This window comes from Phyllobates terribilis, unplaced genomic scaffold, assembly GCF_046119375.1.
Source record: "Phyllobates terribilis strain yellow unplaced genomic scaffold, ASM4611937v1 Scaffold_27__1_contigs__length_16484149, whole genome shotgun sequence".
In the NCBI taxonomy this organism is placed as follows: Eukaryota; Metazoa; Chordata; class Amphibia; order Anura; family Dendrobatidae; genus Phyllobates; species Phyllobates terribilis.
This window is the reverse complement of record NW_027362787.1, coordinates 12,413,294-12,434,725: the sequence shown is the minus strand read 5'-3', so window position 1 is coordinate 12,434,725 and position 21,432 is coordinate 12,413,294. Positions and strand designations below refer to the sequence as shown.

Sequence of the window (21,432 nt, the reverse complement as noted above, 5' to 3'; positions counted from 1 at the left end):
CTTGTATGGCTCACGTGTTGAACCTGGTTGTCCAGCAATTTTTAGCCCACTATCCCAGACTAGATGGCCTTCTGCAGAGGGCACGGTCGCTGTGTGCTCACTTCCGCCGTTCACATCCCGCAGCTCAGCGACTTACATCTCTACAGAAGTCGTTGGGCCTGCCACTTCACCGGCTAAAATGCGATGTGCCTACCCGGTGGAATTCAACTCTGCACATGTTGCAGCGACTGTGGCAGCACCGACAAGCCCTGGTGCAATACGTTCTGACGTATAGCCTGGGCCAACGAGATTCAGAGGTGGGGCAAATCACGCTGGAGGAGTGGTCTCAGATCAGGGACCTATGCACCCTTCTGCACAGTTTTGAAATGGCGACGAAGATGTTTAGTGCTGACGATGCCATTATCAGCATGACTATTCCGGTGATTTACATGCTGGAGCACATGTTAAACAGAATTCGGAGTCAGGTGGTGGCACAAGAGGAGGTGGAGGAAGTAGAGGAGGAGGAGTTGTATGCGGAAGGGCTAACATCTGCAAGGTCCAGACGGTCGGCAGCACCAAGGCGGCAGGCATGTGAGGGTGGGGGAGATGATTTTACCAGGGCGCATGGTAGCAGCCAAACTAGTGAGGAAGGTGCAGGAGCCCAGGAAGAAGTGGAGGACGAACTGATGGAAGACTCATCAGATGAGGGAGACCTTGATCACATTTCTGTTGTGCGAGGTTGGGGGGAGAGGACAGAGGAAGGAAGCATGATTGTTACCTCGCCACCAACACAACAGGGACTTGGTGCTCCTGGATGCGCAACACACATGAGTGCCTTCTTGCTGCACTACCTGCAACATGACCCTCGAATTGTGAGAATTAGAAATAATCCTGACTACTGGGTTGCCACACTGTTAGATCCCCGGTACAAAAGTAAATTTGCAGAAATTATTCCTGCCATAGAAAGGGATGCACGCATGCAGGAGTATCAGCAGAGACTGTTGCAGAATCTTACATGTGCTTTTCCACAAAATACCAGTGGTGCACGTAGTGAATCTCACAGTTCCAACTTGCCAACCGTGGGACCGTCAAGTGTTCAGCACTCAAACCGTAACAGAACCACAGTATCTGCTGGTAACATCAATTTTGCGGAATCATTTCACCACTTTTTTAGCCCATCCTTTGCAAGGCCACAGGAGACAAGAAGTCTGACACATAGTCAACGCCTAGAGACGATGGTACAGGAGTATCTCCAAGTAAACATTGAAGCCACGACTGTGTCACTGGACCCTTGCTCTTTTTGGGCTTCCAATCTGGATAAATGGCCGGAGCTAGCCACTTACGCCTTGGAGATCTTGTCATGCCCCGCAGCCAGCGTTCTGTCTGAACGTGTGTTCAGCGCTGCTGGTGGTGTGCTGACAGATAAGCGCACGCGGCTCTCCACTGATAATGTAGACAGACTCACGTTCATAAAGATGAACAAATCATGGATCCGAAACGACTTTTCTACCCCTGTGTCATCCTGGGGAGAGCAAAAGCTTGATGATTGGTTAAAATCACCCTACCAACGGTTTTAAGCTTTCAAATTACTAATCATGTTTATCTGTATCTTGACTGGAAAATAATTTGGGCTTTGTAGCAGTGTGCAGCACTGATCCTATTAGGCCATCTATAATAAGCTTCACCAGATTTAAAATTAAAAATAATTTTTAGCTGCATCTAGCCCGGAAAATAATTTTGGGGCTCCGAGATGCGCAAGACACATAAGTGCCTTCTTGCTGCACTACCTGCAGCATGACCCTCATATTGTCAGAATTCGAAGTAATCATGACTACTGGGTTGCCACACTCTTAGATCCCCCAAACTTTTCGATCAACCTTTTCATTTTAATAAAGACCAAAAAAATGGTCATTTTTGAAATTATAAGCATTAGCAGGTTGTTAGAAACTGAAATCAAACAGTTTTCAACTCAAAACTTTATTCTAGGTGATGTTACATTTTCACATAGGACCCCTTGTTCGAAAGGAGCTTCTGAACTCTCTCGTCCATTGAATTTGTCAGGTTTTGGATGGTTTCTGCTTCAATTGTTTTGCATGAGGACAGAATACCCTCCCAGAGCTGTTGCTTAGATGTGAACTGCCTCCCGCCATCATAGACACTCCTTTTAATGATGCTCCAAAGGTTCTGAATGGGGTAGAGGTCAGGGGAGCATGGGGGTCACACCATAAGTTTGTCCCCTTTTATGCCCATATCAGCCAGAGATGCAGATGTTTTATGTGCAGCATGAGATGGTGCATTATCATGCAGAAAAATGATCTTGCTGTGAAATACACGGTTCTTCTTCTTGAACCATGGCAGGAAGTGCTGTTTGAGAAAATCCACATACATTATGGAGTTCATCTTTAGCGCCTTCAGGGATCCTAAAGGGGCCGACAATCTCTCTCCCCATGATTCCAGCCCAAAACATTACTCCACCTCCTCCTTGTTGGCGCTGTAGCCGTGTTTGCGTGGGGTGTCCATCAACCAGCCATCCTCCACTCCATTCATCTGGACCATCGAGCGCTGCACGGCACTCATCCGTGAACAAAACAGTTTTGAAATCAGTCTTCATGTAATGTTTGGCCCACTGGAGCCGTTTCTGCTTGTGTGAAGTGGATAGAGGAGGTCGACAGGATGGCGTATGCACAGCTGCAAACCTCTGAAGGACCCTGCATCTTGTTGTTCGGGGGACGTTGGAGGCACAAGCAGCTTCAAAAACTTGTCTGCTGCTATGACAAGGCTTTTTTGCCGCTGCTCTTTCAACCTGACGTAATTGCCTGTAGGAAAGAGTCCTCAATTTGCCCTTATCAGCACGCACACGTGTGTACTGTGAATCAGCTACATACTTCTTGATTGCCAAGACACTTCATCCTGATCATCGCACAATGTTGATTGTAGTCATGCCTTGACCTAAACACTCCACAATTTGTTGCTTCTCAGCAGCCGACACATCCTTTTTCTTTCCCATTTTGGCAGAAAATGTAGGCTGCTTAATAATGTGAGAGAGCCTTCTTAAGTAGTCTTGCCTTTCATTGGACACACCTGCCAAACTAATTAGCACAGGTGTCTGCAATTGCTTACAGTGATATAAAGAGCCCTGACACACATCACCATCAATGAGTTTAACTGACAAACAAACAAATTCTTCCCTTATCGCTCCTAAACACTTTTTGCATAATAATTTGGAACGCGGTGTACATGTGCTTTTCCACAAAACACCAGTGGTTCACGTAGTGAATCTTACAGTTCTAACTTGCCAACCGTGGTCTGTATGGAATTGTTCAATAAAGGGCCCAAAATTAAGATAACATAGATGGGAGAGGTCTCTATGAATAGGAATTCCTAAGTATTTGATACCCTGTGAGGGCCAGGCAAAGGGAAAGTTGGACTGGATGGAATCCTATATGGATTTAGGGAGGGAGACATCGAGGGCCTCAGACTTCGCTGCATTGATTTTAAAATTTTACCATGTAACAAAGTGATCTATTTCAGCCATAACAGCAGGGATGGATATATGTGATTGAGTGATATATACTAGGACATCATCAGCAAATAGAGAGCACTTGTACTCGGTGCCTCCCACCTCAATCCACCTAATATTGGGGTTATGGCGAATTGATGAGAGCAGGTGCTCCGTCACTAGGATGTATAAGAGAGGGGACAGAGGACATCCCTGCCTTGTCCCATTGGTGATTGTGAAAGGTGATGAAAATGTTCTGACGCACCCCCTGGGCCTTGGGACACCCGGAGCCGGACCCTTTTTGGTGGATGCTGGTGGTTGTAGTCTTCGTGGCGGCGATCCGGTTCCGTGGCTCAGGGCGGTCAAACCAGTGGCGGAACTATTTATGTGGTTTTGATGTTTAAATGTCCGACTACGCCACCCGTGGATTGCGGTCAGAGTGAACCGCCGCTACAGGGCAGACCGCTAAGGCTGGTGTTGTGGGTGCAGCAGAGCGTAGCATAACTCCCCACGGTAGGAGTATAGCCTCAGGGCAGTGTATGCGGAGGATGGGGGTGATGGTGCAGGGCAGCAGCAGTAACGACACGGAGTCAGTGATGCAGTTCAGGGCCTTTACTCACAGTTCTTATTATCCAGACCACGTCTGCAGGTAACGGCTGCCCACGTCGTACTGTGCTCACCAGGTGAGGGGCTCAGACAACTCCCAGATAACTTTGGAGCGCTTCACAGGACCCCCTTTGTGTGTCCTTTGTCTGGCCTTTCTTACCAACACTTCTGTCCGGCTGCCTCGGGCCTCCTCTTGGTAAACTTGGCGCCAGTTTCCCTGACCCTATGTGGTGCCTTCCTAGCGGGTGGAGCAAGGGGCTGCGCCACATAAAATGTCAGAGCCTCCGGTTTCTAGCTGAGGGTCTTTCCTGCCTCCACTAGTTCGGGGACCGGTCTCCCCCTTTGGCCTGACCCCTCCACGCAGGTGGATTCGGGCGTGCGGTGGCGACTCGCCCGTCCGCACCCCTGGGATCCCTTCATTCCTCGTTCCTGGAGCCTTCTCCGCTCCTCTTCCTTCCTTCTCCCTCTTGCAGGCCTGGGCCTCTGTTACTAGGCCCGCCTCCGGAGCAGAGCTCATGCAGAGCCCCTGCTCCCTGCCACTTCTGCTCAGACTTCTCTGCACTGAACTAAGATGGTGCCCACCTTTTATACTCCCTTCTCAATGCACCCAGGAACTGCTTCCTCCCTGCTCCTGCACTGCAGGGTTCCCCTTCCTCAGTGTTCCCTCCCCCCACTCCAGCCAGGGACAGGGACTGTCGTGCCCATCTCAGGGGCATATTGGTCGCCCTGCCCCACGGCAATGTGGTGTAATGCATGCAGGTGTCGGGTCCTGATCCACACTCCATCCTTATCTGAGAGTGAGATATCACACCTCTGGGTGAGGTGCAATACGTCTGTAGCAACCGAGCCCTCGGTGCTACAGTTCCATTTATCTTCAGCCTAGGTGACGTATTGTGATACAGGGCCGTGATTTTGGCTATAAAAGGGTCCCCTAGACCCCTACCCCAAGCTTTTTAAGAGAATCATATATGGCGTGCCAGGAGACTCTATGGAATGCTTTCTCAGCATCCAACGAGAGTATCTACTTACAAATTTTTAACTGCATCTAGCCCAGGAAATACTTTGTGCCTAGTAGCAGTGTCTGCTAGTCAGCGGATTATCCCGGCTGTTAAGCAAGCTACACCACCTGTAGTTTGGACACTTAATTTTTTCAAAGGAAATGCTTTGGGACCACGGGATACTCAGTGAAGAGCATCAGGAGGCACCCCAAGGCATAGGGGCTGGGACTGGCACTAGGATGCCTTGCGGTGGACAGCCGAGCTCGATCCTTATAAAAGCTTTTTAACTGCAGCAGCTTTAGTGGACGCTACTGGAGCTGGAATTACGCGGCTGCTGGCATGAGACTTGCCCTCCAATAGATCCTTGTAAATGGATTTAAAGTGTATTCATTCAAATTAGAGGGACAATTTAAATTAAAAAGCTTAGAGCTGCCTCCACCACAGGGGGGCTCTCTCGACCCACCAGCGGACAGGCACCAGTATTGGGAGAGGGGGGCTGGCCGTCAGGGTTCACCGCGGCTCTGGCACAAACCCGGCGACACGGAGGTGGCACGGGCAGGAGCGGACTGGCCGTCTCGGCTTCTCACTTTTTGGATTTTAGAAGGGCATGACATGCCTATATCTGTGTCTCCCCCTCCTTTTACTCCTCCACCTCTTTTCTTTTCGCATGACTATATGTACTTGTCACTTTTCCATGTGTTAGTTGTGTCTTCTGAGCAGTTTGTCAGCTTTTGGACACCTTTGAAGGTGTTTTCTATGTGTTTCTATGTGTTTTTGTTTGCCTGCCATTGGTTTTAACGGTGTTCGAAGGTGTTCGACGAACAGTTCGACGAACAGTTCGGCGAACACACGGGTGTTCGACGAACCGAACCGAACTCGAACACTACGGGGGTGGCTCAACACTAGTCACAACAGAAGGTGACCTGGCTGATAGTCGCTGCCCCATACGTAGCACTGTGCCTGAGGTAATGGAGGATGATGGAGAAGTAGTTCTCATGGCCTCGCAGGCTAATGAGACGGTGTTATTCCCCGGGGAGACGGCCTATATAGCCGCTGTTACCTGCAGTCAGAGTGCCCAGAATGCAAGTAACGCCCTGCCTTCTGGACCCTTCTCGAGCAGAGGAATAACAGGATCATGTATGGACCCAGGGCCGGTCCCAGAGGGTCCCAGTGAGGATGTGGCCTTAACCTCATTTCTGGTTTCCTCCAGCCAGGAGTTTCAGGCAGCTCTGCACTCAGATGCTAGCCTGGAGACGTTAAGGAGCCTCGCTGAGGAACCCACCTCCGAGTCGGATAAGGAGAGGGTATTCTGGGACCAAGGGAGGTTGTACCGGTAGACAGTTCCCTGTACACCCCAACAGGAGTGGCTGAGGGAAAGACACCTGGTCGTCCCCTACCAATTCAGGGATGAGTTGTTGCGGATCGCCCATGAAATTCTACTCGCTGGACACTTGGGGGTCAGCAAAACCAAGGCCCGGCTGTCTCATCACTTTTATTGGCCCAAAATGAGGACAGATGTGGTGAACTACTGTCGCTCCTGTACCACATGTCAAAGAGTGGGAAAGTCAGGGCCGGCCCCCAAAGCCCCCCTGATCTCCTTGCCAGTGATAGAGGAGCCTTTCCAGAGGATTGCTGTGGACATTGTGGGACCACTGGCCATAGCCAGCAGCTCTGGAAAATGTTTCATCCTTACCGTGGTAGACTATGCTACCCGGTATCCGGAGGCAGTAGCCCTGTCCTCAATTAGGGTGGATAAGGTGGCGGATGCCCTCTTGGCCATCTTTTCGCGAGTAGGATTTCCCAGGGAGATGCTTACCAACCAGGGGACCCAGTTCATGTCACACTTAATGGAGGCCCTATGTAAGAAAATGCAGGAGCAGCATTTGGTATCGAGCGCGTATCACCCACAGACCAATGGTTTGTGTGAGCGATTCAACGGTACCCTCAAACAGATGTTAAAAATGCTGGTTGAAACCCAGGGTCGCGACTGGGAGTGTTACCTCCCACACCTGCTATTTGCTTACAGAGAGGTTCCACAGGCCCTTCTTTAATGCAGTTTCTAAAATCAGAAAGAATTGAATTCAATGTTTTTTGTTCATTTTGCTTGTTTGTCGGATTTTGGGATGGACTCTTTGGCTTTGCTTTTCTTCTCCTCATTGGATTTTTCATGTTCAAAGTTGCAGAAGCCAGATTACAAGCTCATTTTGGTTCAACTTCAGCAACTGTGCATTGCATTGCCATGTAATGTGATGCAATGCTATCTTTCTAGCTCTCCCTTTTTACTTCCTTTTGGATAAACAGACATATTAGGCAAGCATTTTGGAGCTTTCACCTAAATAACTACAGGTGGTGAGATAAGCTGCACAATATAATTGACCTTTCAGTATATTGTTGCACACACACCATCTATTTAGCAAATGCCCTTGTTATCAACAGCAGCCTTTTAAACTCACCTGAGCTAACAGGTATGTGCGCTGGTTACTCTGCTGCGCTTAAAATTTCTTTTTTGGTTTGCTACAATGCCTTTTCTGAAACGTTGTCTCCCTCTGCTGGAACACTGACTTCTTTCATTTAATGCCTGCAGACTATAAAAGAGAACCCAACCCAAAAAGTTTGGTTGATTAGTCTGTGGCATTCTGTTAAACTGTTGCTTATGGCGGTCTCTGTGAGCTTCTCAGCGACATTCAGCCAGCCAGGTATCCTGCCTGCAGTAGATGGAATGTGGCAATGGAACGCTGGCTGCGCGTGTCATAATAGGCTCTGAGCCTTTATATACCTGTGCACAGCAGCAGCCACCTTCAGTCTGCTGCTGGACAGCCAGCAGCAGCAGCAGCAGGAGAGGTATGTAATCAGGAGCCCTCCTGCTAAGGGTAGACAGCTGCTCGTTCCACCCCACCCCCCGCCTTAATTGGTTCTCCTCCCTTCCAACGGTGTTGAGGCGGGTGGGAACAGCAGGGGGTGAAGGTGCTGTGTTTAAAGAGGTGGAGTTATGCAGATCTAAAACGCATGGATTGCAGCAGCAGCAAGCCGAAAAGTGCAGGCATGTAAGGGATCTAGAGGTTGACAACATGTCTTCTTAACGGGAGTCCAGGAGCTCATCTCCACAAATGGACTTTTCAGGATCCTTGGGTGGCTCCGTAGTTTGAAACCAATTCTGGTTATCGCTTCTCGGCCTTTTGGCTAAGATCAAGTGTAGTATCTGTTCTTATCAGTTTAATATCTGATACGTCCCCTATCTGGGGACCATATATTAAATGGATTTTTAGAACAGGGAGATGGAAAAAGAGCTTGCTCTGTCCACTCCACGCATTGACCTGGTATTGCAGTATCTCCAGGACCGGTGCACCCCTTCTTTAATGCAGTTTCTAAAATCAGAAAGAATTGAATTCAATGTTTTTTGTTCATTTTGCTTGTTTGTCGGATTTTGGGATGGACTCTTTGGCTTTGCTTTTCTTCTCCTCATTGGATTTTTCATGTTCAAAGTTGCAGAAGCCAGATTACAAGCTCATTTTGGTTCAACTTCAGCAACTGTGCATTGCATTGCCATGTAATGTGATGCAATGCTATCTTTCTAGCTCTCCCTTTTTACTTCCTTTTGGATAAACAGACATATTAGGCAAGCATTTTGGAGCTTTCACCTAAATAACTACAGGTGGTGAGATAAGCTGCACAATATAATTGACCTTTCAGTATATTGTTGCACACACACCATCTATTTAGCAAATGCCCTTGTTATCAACAGCAGCCTTTTAAACTCACCTGAGCTAACAGGTATGTGCGCTGGTTACTCTGCTGCGCTTAAAATTTCTTTTTTGGTTTGCTACAATGCCTTTTCTGAAACGTTGTCTCCCTCTGCTGGAACACTGACTTCTTTCATTTAATGCCTGCAGACTATAAAAGAGAACCCAACCCAAAAAGTTTGGTTGATTAGTCTGTGGCATTCTGTTAAACTGTTGCTTATGGCGGTCTCTGTGAGCTTCTCAGCGACATTCAGCCAGCCAGGTATCCTGCCTGCAGTAGTTGGAATGTGGCAATGGAACGCTGGCTGCGCGTGTCATAATAGGCTCTGAGCCTTTATATACCTGTGCACAGCAGCAGCCACCTTCAGTCTGCTGCTGGACAGCCAGCAGCAGCAGCAGCAGGAGAGGTATGTAATCAGGAGCCCTCCTGCTAAGGGTAGACAGCTGCTCGTTCCACCCCACCCCCCGCCTTAATTGGTTCTCCTCCCTTCCAACGGTGTTGAGGCGGGTGGGAACAGCAGGGGGTGAAGGTGCTGTGTTTAAAGAGGTGGAGTTATGCAGATCTAAAACGCGTGGATTGCAGCAGCAGCAAGCCGAAAAGTGCAGGCATGTAAGGGATCTAGAGGTTGACAACATGTCTTCTTAACGGGAGTCCAGGAGCTCATCTCCACAAATGGACTTTTCAGGATCCTTGGGTGGCTCCGTAGTTTGAAACCAATTCTGGTTATCGCTTCTCGGCCTTTTGGCTTCGATCTTACAGCTTGTCTGTTTGGTTTTTGTCTATCTGGGTGCTTCCGGTACCCTCTCTCTCGGCCTGGGGGGATCGTTCCTCTTCGGAGGGACTTCACCCCCCTGCTGCTATAGGGAGAGAGGCTTAGTCCGGGAGCAACGGGAAGTGATCCCCTAAAAAGGCATATGCCTTTTTTTTCTTTCCGTAGTTGGCGTACTTTTTTTGGAAGAGATGCCGGCTGTGCTGTCATATGCATCGGGTGAACCCCGGATGAGAAATACAGTGCGAATTGACGTTTTGGAGAAGTTTCGCTGTGAGAAAAACATCCAGTATGTTTGCAACATCATCCTTCTTGGACTTCTGGGATTTAGTAGAGAGGACATCTTCTGCTTCCAGGACAACGAATCGAAAGGTACCTACACCATCACTTTTAGGAGTCAAGGGTGCTGCCAACAACTGGTCCAGAAAGTGAACGAAAATAGCCACATGGACGAAATGGAAGGTTTGATTTTTTCCTTATTATTTGTTTATGAAGAAGTCCAGATTGTGGTTCACTTCCCTAACCCTTTTGTGGAAGTGCTGGATATTTTGACTTTCTTGCGTCGCTATTGCGATGACGTGTCCTTTTTAGGAAAAATTAAAAATGCAGTTAATTTTTGGTGTGGGAAGCGGAGGTTCCTGGCACGATTAAAGAAGGATCCAACGGGAGTCGGAGGAACACAGCACCCTCCCTCCACCTTCACAATCGGGAAGAGCCGAGGATACCTCTTCTATCAAGGTATGCCCTTGTATTGTAGGAATTGTGGCACAATGGGGCATACCCAAGACGCTTGCCAGGAGAGGAGGGCTGCCCGTTGTAATAATTGCAGCCAGTATGGACACTTGACGAAAGACTGTCCTCACAAGAAACAGTGTAATCTGTGCGGGGAGGATGGACATGTATTCCGGAGTTGCCCCCAGAGAACCAAGGTACGGACATATGCAGAGGCAACTGGGGGTCCCTGGCGAAGACAATCTCTAGCTCGCCCCTCAGTGTCCGTCGGGGAGGATCCCCTTGACAGGACTGAGCTAAGCTCTACTGGCCCCTCTGTAGTGGAGGTGGCAAAGAAGAAGCCCCCGCAAAAAGGGGACTATGGGCGGTCCGTCCAGGGACCGGAGCAGGGATGCTCTTCTGTTCGGGAGGGTGTCTCTGTGTCGATGGCCCCTGAAGATGTGTGTGTTTCTGGTGTGCTGGAGCAGGGTGCCCCCAGTATGTTGGCACTGGTGGGCCCTGCTGCGAAGGCCCCAGATGCTATTCAAGTGTCGAGCCAGCAGGACGCAGTGTGTTTTTCCCTAGGTGACGACCTCGAGAAGAGAGACCATGAGGCAGTAGTGGGAGAAGATTGCACTAGTGACCTACCTGAACCCAGCAGGAAAAAGATGCGTGCGGATGTCTGTCCGGATTCACCGGATGTTTCCTTGGGTGTCGGTGATTTGTGGCTGCAGGGAGCAGGAGCTGGATACCCGGTCACTGCCTCGGATCCAATGAACATTTCCTTTTCCCCGGAGTCAGGGATCTTGGAGGCACTGTTGGATCATAGTCCTGAACAGGTCAAGATGATTCTGGATGACTCCCTCCCACCTTGACTTTAATGCCGTCCATAAAATGCCTCTCACTGAATGTGAGATCTTTAAAGAGCCCTGTTCGCAGGGCTGCTCTTTTTCAATATTTAGAGACTTTAGACTTTGATGTGTGTTTATTGCAGGAATGTGGACTACAACACTCAATTAATTATGACGAGCTTAAAAAGGATTGGAAGTCGGGACCGTCAGTGTGGTCCGGCTCAAATGTGAATAGGTCTGCTGGAGTGGGTTTGCTCTGTCGTGGTAATAACATCGTGTTTTCCTCTGTTACAGAGATTACACCAGGCAGGGCAATGTTAGTACATTTGCATATTAATAATTTTAGTTTTCGCATAATTAATGTGTATGCTCCTCCCGACAAGCAAGAGCGCATCCAATTGTTTGAAATTTTGCCTGTATTTTGTGTTGGGTCTTCTCCCCTCCTGATAGGTGGGGATTTCAACTGCCTTAGTGTCGGCGAACAACGAGTAGGAGGGGACCCTCTCCGTAAGTTGGATAAGTCATGTTTTCTGCTAAAAAATTTTCAAACTGATTTTAAGCTATGCGATGCCTGGAGGTCTCTTTCACCGACGGACCCTGGATTTACATGGTCCGGTCGGGGAGTGGCCTCTAGGATCGATTTTATGTTTTTATCTGTGGATTTTAAGCCGGTGATGTTTGATCTAATGTCTAATTTATTTTCCGATCACAAAATGTTAAAATTACAGTTAGAATACCAAGGAGAGCAGAGAATAAACAAAGGACTGTGGCGTTTGGGGACACATCTGCTGGAGGATCCTCAGATAAGGTCGGATTTTTGTACAGCCTACCAGGAATGGAGACAACATAGGCCTCCTTATATAAAAATGTTGTCTTGGTGGGAAAAGATTAAAAATAAAATTAGGCTTTTTTTTATCACGGCAGGGAGGAAGAAATCAAGACAGAAAAAACAATTTTTCTCAAATCTAAATACTAGGCTGCAGACACTTTATAAATTTAAAGAGATTGGGTTGGAGGTGGAGGAAGACATTGTCAGCCTAAAAGCAGAAATACATACACTTTTGGAGCAGAAGGGGAGAGAGGTTATTTTTAATTCAAAGGTAAAGCAGTTAGAAGAAGATGAAAAATGTACACGCTTCTTTTTTAAAAAAGCAATGGAGAGGAAAGATGCGATTACTTGTTTAGGTGAAGAATCCACTATACAGGGCATGAAGAACGTGGCTTTTGATTTTTACCGACTCCTTTTTAGTGAGAAAAGTGTGGATGATTCCTTTTTACAAGATGCTCTTAATGTCCTAGTTTTTAAGTTGAATCAGTCAGATCAGGAGTTTTTAATACGGGATTTTAGCTTAGAGGAACTTTTTAACATTTTTAAAAGTTTTTCAAAGGGCAAAGCTCCGGGAGCAGACGGTCTCCCCGTCGAATTTTATCTGACTTTCTGGGATATTTTAAAGGATGATCTTTTAGCACTTTTTAAGGAGGTTTTTAAGTGTAAACGGTTGCCCAAGGGATGGAGGAGGGGAATAGTGTCCTTGATCTTTAAAAAGAAAGGGGCTCGTGAGGACCTTGCAAATTGGAGGCCTATCACCCTCCTCAACATGGATTATAAAGTATTAGCCAAATTTATTGCATGCCGGCTTAAAATGATAATTGATAAGTTGATACAACCAGAACAAGTTTGTGGTGTACCGGGAAGGAGTATTGCGGAGGTGTTAAATGTCATAAGAGATGCAATATGGTATACTAGGGATCGTGGTCAGAATTTAGCCCTGTTGGCGCTGGACATTGAGAAGGCGTTCGACAGGGTATCGCACAAGTATCTTTTTAGTGTTTTAAAGAAGATGGCGATCCCGGATTTTATCATGTCTCTAATTAAGATTTTGTATAAAGATTCATATTGTCAAATCTCTGTTAATGGCTTCTTAACAGGTGAAATACCGCTGGAATCCGGAGTGAAGCAGGGCTGCCCTTTGTCCCCGATCCTGTTTATTTGTGCTATGGAGCCTTTATTATGCCAAATTAGGAAAGATAAAGTGATCCGTGGGGTCCCTGTTCCGGGTGGAGGGGGGGCCCAAATTAAAGTCTTCGGGTATATGGACGATGTTACTGCCATCTGCACGGATCCTGCTTCCCTCCGGAGGGTGGTGAGGTGTACCAGTTTTTTTAGTCAGGCTTCAGGTTTTAAGTTGAATTTTAATAAAACTGAGTGTTTGACAATTGGTTCCTGGGATACAGTGGACCTACCAGCAGTCAAAATGAAGTGTGATAAAGTTAAAATTTTGGGCATTACTTTTAATAAAGAAAATGACGGGGTTGTGAGTTGGGGGGAGGTCCAGGAGAAAATGGTGAAGAAACTATCCTTTTGGAATTTGCGTAGTTTGTCAATCGAAGGGAAAGTTCTAATTATTAAGTCTGTATTATTGCCAATGATGTTATATGTTGCAATTGTGTACCCTCCCTCCGACTTAATGCTCAAAAAGCTGACTCGCTGCATGTTTATATTTATTTGGGGCTCGAAGATGGAAAAAGTAAAACGCACAGAAATGTATAAAAGGCATCAAAATGGTGGAAAGGATGTCCCGGATTTGAGCATGTTTTTGTATATAAATTTCTTCTGTTTCTGTTTTAAGCTTCTTAATTCTAACAGTGTTTTTAGTCTGTTTTTAAAATATACTTGTGGTTATGTTTTTAAGAGATGGCTACGGCCATCCTTATCTTCGCCTGTTTTATTATGTCCCCCAAAGCATCTTATCATCTTAGAGAAAGTATGTAGAAATTATAAATTAAGAGACTTGGATACTGATATTCTTCAAGACCGAAGGAAATTGATAACTCATCTGAGAAGGGAAGAAAGAGTATCTGAAGTAATCAACTTTTCCTGGAGCAGATCCAAGCGAGTCTGGAGGAATGTGTTTGGAAAGTTTCTCGCAAATATTCATAAAGACCTTGCCTGGATGTCCGTCCACCAGTGCCTCCCAACTAGAGACTTTCAGCACAGGAGAGGCCTGGCGGCGCGGGCAAAATGTCCTAGAGACTCGTGTGGAAGTGATGAGACGGTTTTACATCTGTTTTGGAACTGTTTTTATGCGCAAGAACTTTGGCGGAGACTGGGGGTGCTTTTGAAATGGGTTTGTGGTCTGAAAGACTTTTGTCACGAATATGTTTTATACGGACTTTTTAATTGCCCAACTTTACATCAAACCAAAATATGCTGGTGTATAATAAATTGTGCAAAAAGTGCTATGTGGAAAGTGAGGAATATTTTGTTGTTCAAACGTGACTGTATTTCCATCAATGATTGTATTAGAATGGTTTTTAGCGAAATGTATATTTATTATTTGAAAGATGTCAAAGATGTGGGTAAACACGAAGCGAATAGAAGATGGTGTTTTTACATGTGGAATACTATTTTGTACTAATAATGTCTGTGGAAAGAGCTCTATTAACGCTGTAAATAAGAATAATGTGTTTTTGTACTTTTTTATATCTGAATAAATTTATGTTGAAACCTTATCTGTTCTTATCAGTTTAATATCTGATACGTCCCCTATCTGGGGACCATATATTAAATGGATTTTTAGAACAGGGAGATGGAAAAAGAGCTTGCTCTGTCCACTCCACGCATTGACCTGGTATTGCAGTATCTCCAGGACCGGTGCACCCCTTCTTTAATGCAGTTTCTAAAATCAGAAAGAATTGAATTCAATGTTTTTTGTTCATTTTGCTTGTTTGTCGGATTTTGGGATGGACTCTTTGGCTTTGCTTTTCTTCTCCTCATTGGATTTTTCATGTTCAAAGTTGCAGAAGCCAGATTACAAGCTCATTTTGGTTCAACTTCAGCAACTGTGCATTGCATTGCCATGTAATGTGATGCAATGCTATCTTTCTAGCTCTCCCTTTTTACTTCCTTTTGGATAAACAGACATATTAGGCAAGCATTTTGGAGCTTTCACCTAAATAACTACAGGTGGTGAGATAAGCTGCACAATATAATTGACCTTTCAGTATATTGTTGCACACACACCATCTATTTAGCAAATGCCCTTGTTATCAACAGCAGCCTTTTAAACTCACCTGAGCTAACAGGTATGTGCGCTGGTTACTCTGCTGCGCTTAAAATTTCTTTTTTGGTTTGCTACAATGCCTTTTCTGAAACGTTGTCTCCCTCTGCTGGAACACTGACTTCTTTCATTTAATGCCTGCAGACTATAAAAGAGAACCCAACCCAAAAAGTTTGGTTGATTAGTCTGTGGCATTCTGTTAAACTGTTGCTTATGGCGGTCTCTGTGAGCTTCTCAGCGACATTCAGCCAGCCAGGTATCCTGCCTGCAGTAGATGGAATGTGGCAATGGAACGCTGGCTGCGCGTGTCATAATAGGCTCTGAGCCTTTATATACCTGTGCACAGCAGCAGCCACCTTCAGTCTGCTGCTGGACAGCCAGCAGCAGCAGCAGCAGGAGAGGTATGTAATCAGGAGCCCTCCTGCTAAGGGTAGACAGCTGCTCGTTCCACCCCACCCCCCGCCTTAATTGGTTCTCCTCCCTTCCAACGGTGTTGAGGCGGGTGGGAACAGCAGGGGGTGAAGGTGCTGTGTTTAAAGAGGTGGAGTTATGCAGATCTAAAACGCGTGGATTGCAGCAGCAGCAAGCCGAAAAGTGCAGGCATGTAAGGGATCTAGAGGTTGACAACATGTCTTCTTAACGGGAGTCCAGGAGCTCATCTCCACAAATGGACTTTTCAGGATCCTTGGGTGGCTCCGTAGTTTGAAACCAATTCTGGTTATCGCTTCTCGGCCTTTTGGCTAAGATCAAGTGTAGTATCTGTTCTTATCAGTTTAATATCTGATACGTCCCCTATCTGGGGACCATATATTAAATGGATTTTTAGAACAGGGAGATGGAAAAAGATCTTGCTCTGTCCACTCCACGCATTGACCTGGTATTGCAGTATCTCCAGGACCGGTGCACCCCTTCTTTAATGCAGTTTCTAAAATCAGAAAGAATTGAATTCAATGTTTTTTGTTCATTTTGCTTGTTTGTCGGATTTTGGGATGGACTCTTTGGCTTTGCTTTTCTTCTCCTCATTGGATTTTTCATGTTCAAAGTTGCAGAAGCCAGATTACAAGCTCATTTTGGTTCAACTTCAGCAACTGTGCATTGCATTGCCATGTAATGTGATGCAATGCTATCTTTCTAGCTCTCCCTTTTTACTTCCTTTTGGATAAACAGACATATTAGGCAAGCATTTTGGAGCTTTCACCTAAATAACTACAGGTGGTGAGATAAGCTGCACAATATAATTGACCTTTCAGTATATTGTTGCACACACACCATCTATTTAGCAAATGCCCTTGTTATCAACAGCAGCCTTTTAAACTCACCTGAGCTAACAGGTATGTGCGCTGGTTACTCTGCTGCGCTTAAAATTTATTTTTTGGTTTGCTACAATGCCTTTTCTGAAACGTTGTCTCCCTCTGCTGGAACACTGACTTCTTTCATTTAATGCCTGCAGACTATAAAAGAGAACCCAACCCAAAAAGTTTGGTTGATTAGTCTGTGGCATTCTGTTAAACTGTTGCTTATGGCGGTCTCTGTGAGCTTCTCAGCGACATTCAGCCAGCCAGGTATCCTGCCTGCAGTAGATGGAATGTGGCAATGGAACGCTGGCTGTGCGTGTCATAATAGGCTCTGAGCCTTTATATACCTGTGCACAGCAGCAGCCACCTTCAGTCTGCTGCTGGACAGCCAGCAGCAGCAGCAGCAGGAGAGGTATGTAATCAGGAGCCCTCCTGCTAAGGGTAGACAGCTGCTCGTTCCACCCCACCCCCCGCCTTAATTGGTTCTCCTCCCTTCCAACGGTGTTGAGGCGGGTGGGAACAGCAGGGGGTGAAGGTGCTGTGTTTAAAGAGGTGGAGTTATGCAGATCTAAAACGCGTGGATTGCAGCAGCAGCAAGCCGAAAAGTGCAGGCATGTAAGGGATCTAGAGGTTGACAACATGTCTTCTTAACGGGAGTCCAGGAGCTCATCTCCACAAATGGACTTTTCAGGATCCTTGGGTGGCTCCGTAGTTTGAAACCAATTCTGGTTATCGCTTCTCGGCCTTTTGGCTAAGATCAAGTGTAGTATCTGTTCTTATCACTTTAATATCTGATACGTCCCCTATCTGGGGACCATATATTAAATGGATTTTTAGAACAGGGAGATGGAAAAAGAGCTTGCTCTGTCCACTCCACGCATTGACCTGGTATTGCAGTATCTCCAGGACCGGTGCACCCCTTCTTTAATGCAGTTTCTAAAATCAGAAAGAATTGAATTCAATGTTTTTTGTTCATTTTGCTTGTTTGTCGGATTTTGGGATGGACTCTTTGGCTTTGCTTTTCTTCTCCTCATTGGATTTTTCATGTTCAAAGTTGCAGAAGCCAGATTACAAGCTCATTTTGGTTCAACTTCAGCAACTGTGCATTGCATTGCCATGTAATGTGATGCAATGCTATCTTTCTAGCTCTCCCTTTTTACTTCCTTTTGGATAAACAGACATATTAGGCAAGCATTTTGGAGCTTTCACCTAAATAACTACAGGTGGTGAGATAAGCTGCACAATATAATTGACCTTTCAGTATATTGTTGCACACACACCATCTATTTAGCAAATGCCCTTGTTATCAACAGCAGCCTTTTAAACTCACCTGAGCTAACAGGTATGTGCGCTGGTTACTCTGCTGCGCTTAAAATTTCTTTTTTGGTTTGCTACAATGCCTTTTCTGAAACGTTGTCTCCCTCTGCTGGAACACTGACTTCTTTCATTTAATGCCTGCAGACTATAAAAGAGAACCCAACCCAAAAAGTTTGGTTGATTAGTCTGTGGCATTCTGTTAAACTGTTGCTTATGGCGGTCTCTGTGAGCTTCTCAGCGACATTCAGCCAGCCAGGTATCCTGCCTGCAGTAGATGGAATGTGGCAATGGAACGCTGGCTGCGCGTGTCATAATAGGCTCTGAGCCTTTATATACCTGTGCACAGCAGCAGCCACCTTCAGTCTGCTGCTGGACAGCCAGCAGCAGCAGCAGCAGGAGAGGTATGTAATCAGGAGCCCTCCTGCTAAGGGTAGACAGCTGCTCGTTCCACCCCACCCCCCGCCTTAATTGGTTCTCCTCCCTTCCAACGGTGTTGAGGCGGGTGGGAACAGCAGGGGGTGAAGGTGCTGTGTTTAAAGAGGTGGAGTTATGCAGATCTAAAACGCGTGGATTGCAGCAGCAGCAAGCCGAAAAGTGCAGGCATGTAAGGGATCTAGAGGTTGACAACATGTCTTCTTAACGGGAGTCCAGGAGCTCATCTCCACAAATGGACTTTTCAGGATCCTTGGGTGGCTCCGTAGTTTGAAACCAATTCTGGTTATCGCTTCTCGGCCTTTTGGCTAAGATCAAGTGTAGTATCTGTTCTTATCAGTTTAATATCTGATACGTCCCCTATCTGGGGACCATATATTAAATGGATTTTTAGAACAGGGAGATGGAAAAAGAGCTTGCTCTGTCCACTCCACGCATTGACCTGGTATTGCAGTATCTCCAGGACCGGTGCACCCCTTCTTTAATGCAGTTTCTAAAATCAGAAAGAATTGAATTCAATGTTTTTTGTTCATTTTGCTTGTTTGTCGGATTTTGGGATGGACTCTTTGGCTTTGCTTTTCTTCTCCTCATTGGATTTTTCATGTTCAAAGTTGCAGAAGCCAGATTACAAGCTCATTTTGGTTCAACTTCAGCAACTGTGCATTGCATTGCCATGTAATGTGATGCAATGCTATCTTTCTAGCTCTCCCTTTTTACTTCCTTTTGGATAAACAGACATATTAGGCAAGCATTTTGGAGCTTTCACCTAAATAACTACAGGTGGTGAGATAAGCTGCACAATATAATTGACCTTTCAGTATATTGTTGCACACACACCATCTATTTAGCAAATGCCCTTGTTATCAACAGCAGCCTTTTAAACTCACCTGAGCTAACAGGTATGTGCGCTGGTTACTCTGCTGCGCTTAAAATTTCTTTTTTGGTTTGCTACAATGCCTTTTCTGAAACGTTGTCTCCCTCTGCTGGAACACTGACTTCTTTCATTTAATGCCTGCAGACTATAAAAGAGAACCCAACCCAAAAAGTTTGGTTGATTAGTCTGTGGCATTCTGTTAAACTGTTGCTTATGGCGGTCTCTGTGAGCTTCTCAGCGACATTCAGCCAGCCAGGTATCCTGCCTGCAGTAGATGGAATGTGGCAATGGAACGCTGGCTGCGCGTGTCATAATAGGCTCTGAGCCTTTATATACCTGTGCACAGCAGCAGCCACCTTCAGTCTGCTGCTGGACAGCCAGCAGCAGCAGCAGCAGGAGAGGTATGTAATCAGGAGCCCTCCTGCTAAGGGTAGACAGCTGCTCGTTCCACCCCACCCCCCGCCTTAATTGGTTCTCCTCCCTTCCAACGGTGTTGAGGCGGGTGGGAACAGCAGGGGGTGAAGGTGCTGTGTTTAAAGAGGTGGAGTTATGCAGATCTAAAACGCGTGGATTGCAGCAGCAGCAAGCCGAAAAGTGCAGGCATGTAAGGGATCTAGAGGTTGACAACATGTCTTCTTAACGGGAGTCCAGGAGCTCATCTCCACAAATGGACTTTTCAGGATCCTTGGGTGGCTCCGTAGTTTGAAACCAATTCTGGTTATCGCTTCTCGGCCTTTTGGCTAAGATCAAGTGTAGTATCTGTTCTTATCAGTTCCCCCTCTCCCCTTATGTGTCTTGTCTTTCAATAAAGCTTCGGGCCTGTGATTTTCCCCTCCCTATCCCCTTTTTCCCAATCCCCATCCCTTATCACGGTTCGTCGTACTGTATTGATTGACATGCTTTTTCTTTCAGATTGAGTGTTTTGTGTAGCATAGGGGTGTGATGTGTCTAGTTAGTGCGTCGTATCCTCATGCTATGTAAATATGATGTAGAATTCTGTGAGTACTGGGCTGCGGCACTGTACACTGTCTGTTAACTTATTTTTTGTGCTAATAAAAGATATATTCAATCAAAAAAAAAATCTGTTCTTATCAGTTTAATATCTGATACGTCCCCTATCTGGGGACCATATATTAAATGGATTTTTAGAACAGGGAGATGGAAAAAGAGCTTGCTCTGTCCACTCCACGCATTGACCTGGTATTGCAGTATCTCCAGGACCGGTGCACCCCTTCTTTAATGCAGTTTCTAAAATCAGAAAGAATTGAATTCAATGTTTTTTGTTCATTTTGCTTGTTTGTCGGATTTTGGGATGGACTCTTTGGCTTTGCTTTTCTTCTCCTCATTGGATTTTTCATGTTCAAAGTTGCAGAAGCCAGATTACAAGCTCATTTTGGTTCAACTTCAGCAACTGTGCATTGCATTGCCATGTAATGTGATGCAATGCTATCTTTCTAGCTCTCCCTTTTTACTTCCTTTTGGATAAACAGACATATTAGGCAAGCATTTTGGAGCTTTCACCTAAATAACTACAGGTGGTGAGATAAGCTGCACAATATAATTGACCTTTCAGTATATTGTTGCACACACACCATCTATTTAGCAAATGCCCTTGTTATCAACAGCAGCCTTTTAAACTCACCTGAGCTAACAGGTATGTGCGCTGGTTACTCTGCTGCGCTTAAAATTTCTTTTTTGGTTTGCTACAATGCCTTTTCTGAAACGTTGTCTCCCTCTGCTGGAACACTGACTTCTTTCATTTAATGCCTGCAGACTATAAAAGAGAACCCAACCCAAAAAGTTTGGTTGATTAGTCTGTGGCATTCTGTTAAACTGTTGCTTATGGCGGTCTCTGTGAGCTTCTCAGCGACATTCAGCCAGCCAGGTATCCTGCCTGCAGTAGATGGAATGTGGCAATGGAACGCTGGCTGCGCGTGTCATAATAGGCTCTGAGCCTTTATATACCTGTGCACAGCAGCAGCCACCTTCAGTCTGCTGCTGGACAGCCAGCAGCAGCAGCAGCAGGAGAGGTATGTAATCAGGAGCCCTCCTGCTAAGGGTAGACAGCTGCTCGTTCCACCCCACCCCCCGCCTTAATTGGTTCTCCTCCCTTCCAACGGTGTTGAGGCGGGTGGGAACAGCAGGGGGTGAAGGTGCTGTGTTTAAAGAGGTGGAGTTATGCAGATCTAAAACGCGTGGATTGCAGCAGCAGCAAGCCGAAAAGTGCAGGCATGTAAGGGATCTAGAGGTTGACAACATGTCTTCTTAACGGGAGTCCAGGAGCTCATCTCCACAAATG

General features: G+C 46.1%; 6 non-coding genes and 1 pseudogene across 6 annotated transcripts; all 7 read left to right on the top strand.

The window, feature by feature from the left end:
• Positions 1 to 8,242: 8,242 nt before the first annotated feature.
• On the top strand, positions 8,243 to 8,433 carry LOC141176678 (U2 spliceosomal RNA). The gene has a single exon (XR_012253343.1). It is a non-coding gene; the product is annotated as a U2 spliceosomal RNA (small nuclear RNA).
• Positions 8,434 to 14,637: 6,204 nt separating this feature from the next.
• LOC141177769 (U2 spliceosomal RNA) lies at positions 14,638 to 14,820 on the top strand. The gene has a single exon (XR_012254323.1). It is a non-coding gene; the product is annotated as a U2 spliceosomal RNA (small nuclear RNA).
• Positions 14,821 to 15,935: 1,115 nt separating this feature from the next.
• Positions 15,936 to 16,126, top strand: LOC141177625 (U2 spliceosomal RNA). The gene has a single exon (XR_012254202.1). It is a non-coding gene; the product is annotated as a U2 spliceosomal RNA (small nuclear RNA).
• A 1,115-nt stretch (positions 16,127 to 17,241) lies between these two features.
• Positions 17,242 to 17,432, top strand: LOC141177640 (U2 spliceosomal RNA). The gene has a single exon (XR_012254216.1). It is a non-coding gene; the product is annotated as a U2 spliceosomal RNA (small nuclear RNA).
• Positions 17,433 to 18,547: 1,115 nt separating this feature from the next.
• LOC141176677 (U2 spliceosomal RNA) lies at positions 18,548 to 18,738 on the top strand. Its single transcript, XR_012253342.1, has one exon. It is a non-coding gene; the product is annotated as a U2 spliceosomal RNA (small nuclear RNA).
• Positions 18,739 to 19,853: 1,115 nt separating this feature from the next.
• Positions 19,854 to 19,978, top strand: LOC141178004 (U2 spliceosomal RNA; annotated as a pseudogene).
• Positions 19,979 to 20,170: 192 nt separating this feature from the next.
• Positions 20,171 to 20,367, top strand: LOC141177685 (U2 spliceosomal RNA). The gene has a single exon (XR_012254257.1). It is a non-coding gene; the product is annotated as a U2 spliceosomal RNA (small nuclear RNA).
• The last annotated feature ends 1,065 nt before the right edge of the window (positions 20,368 to 21,432 follow it).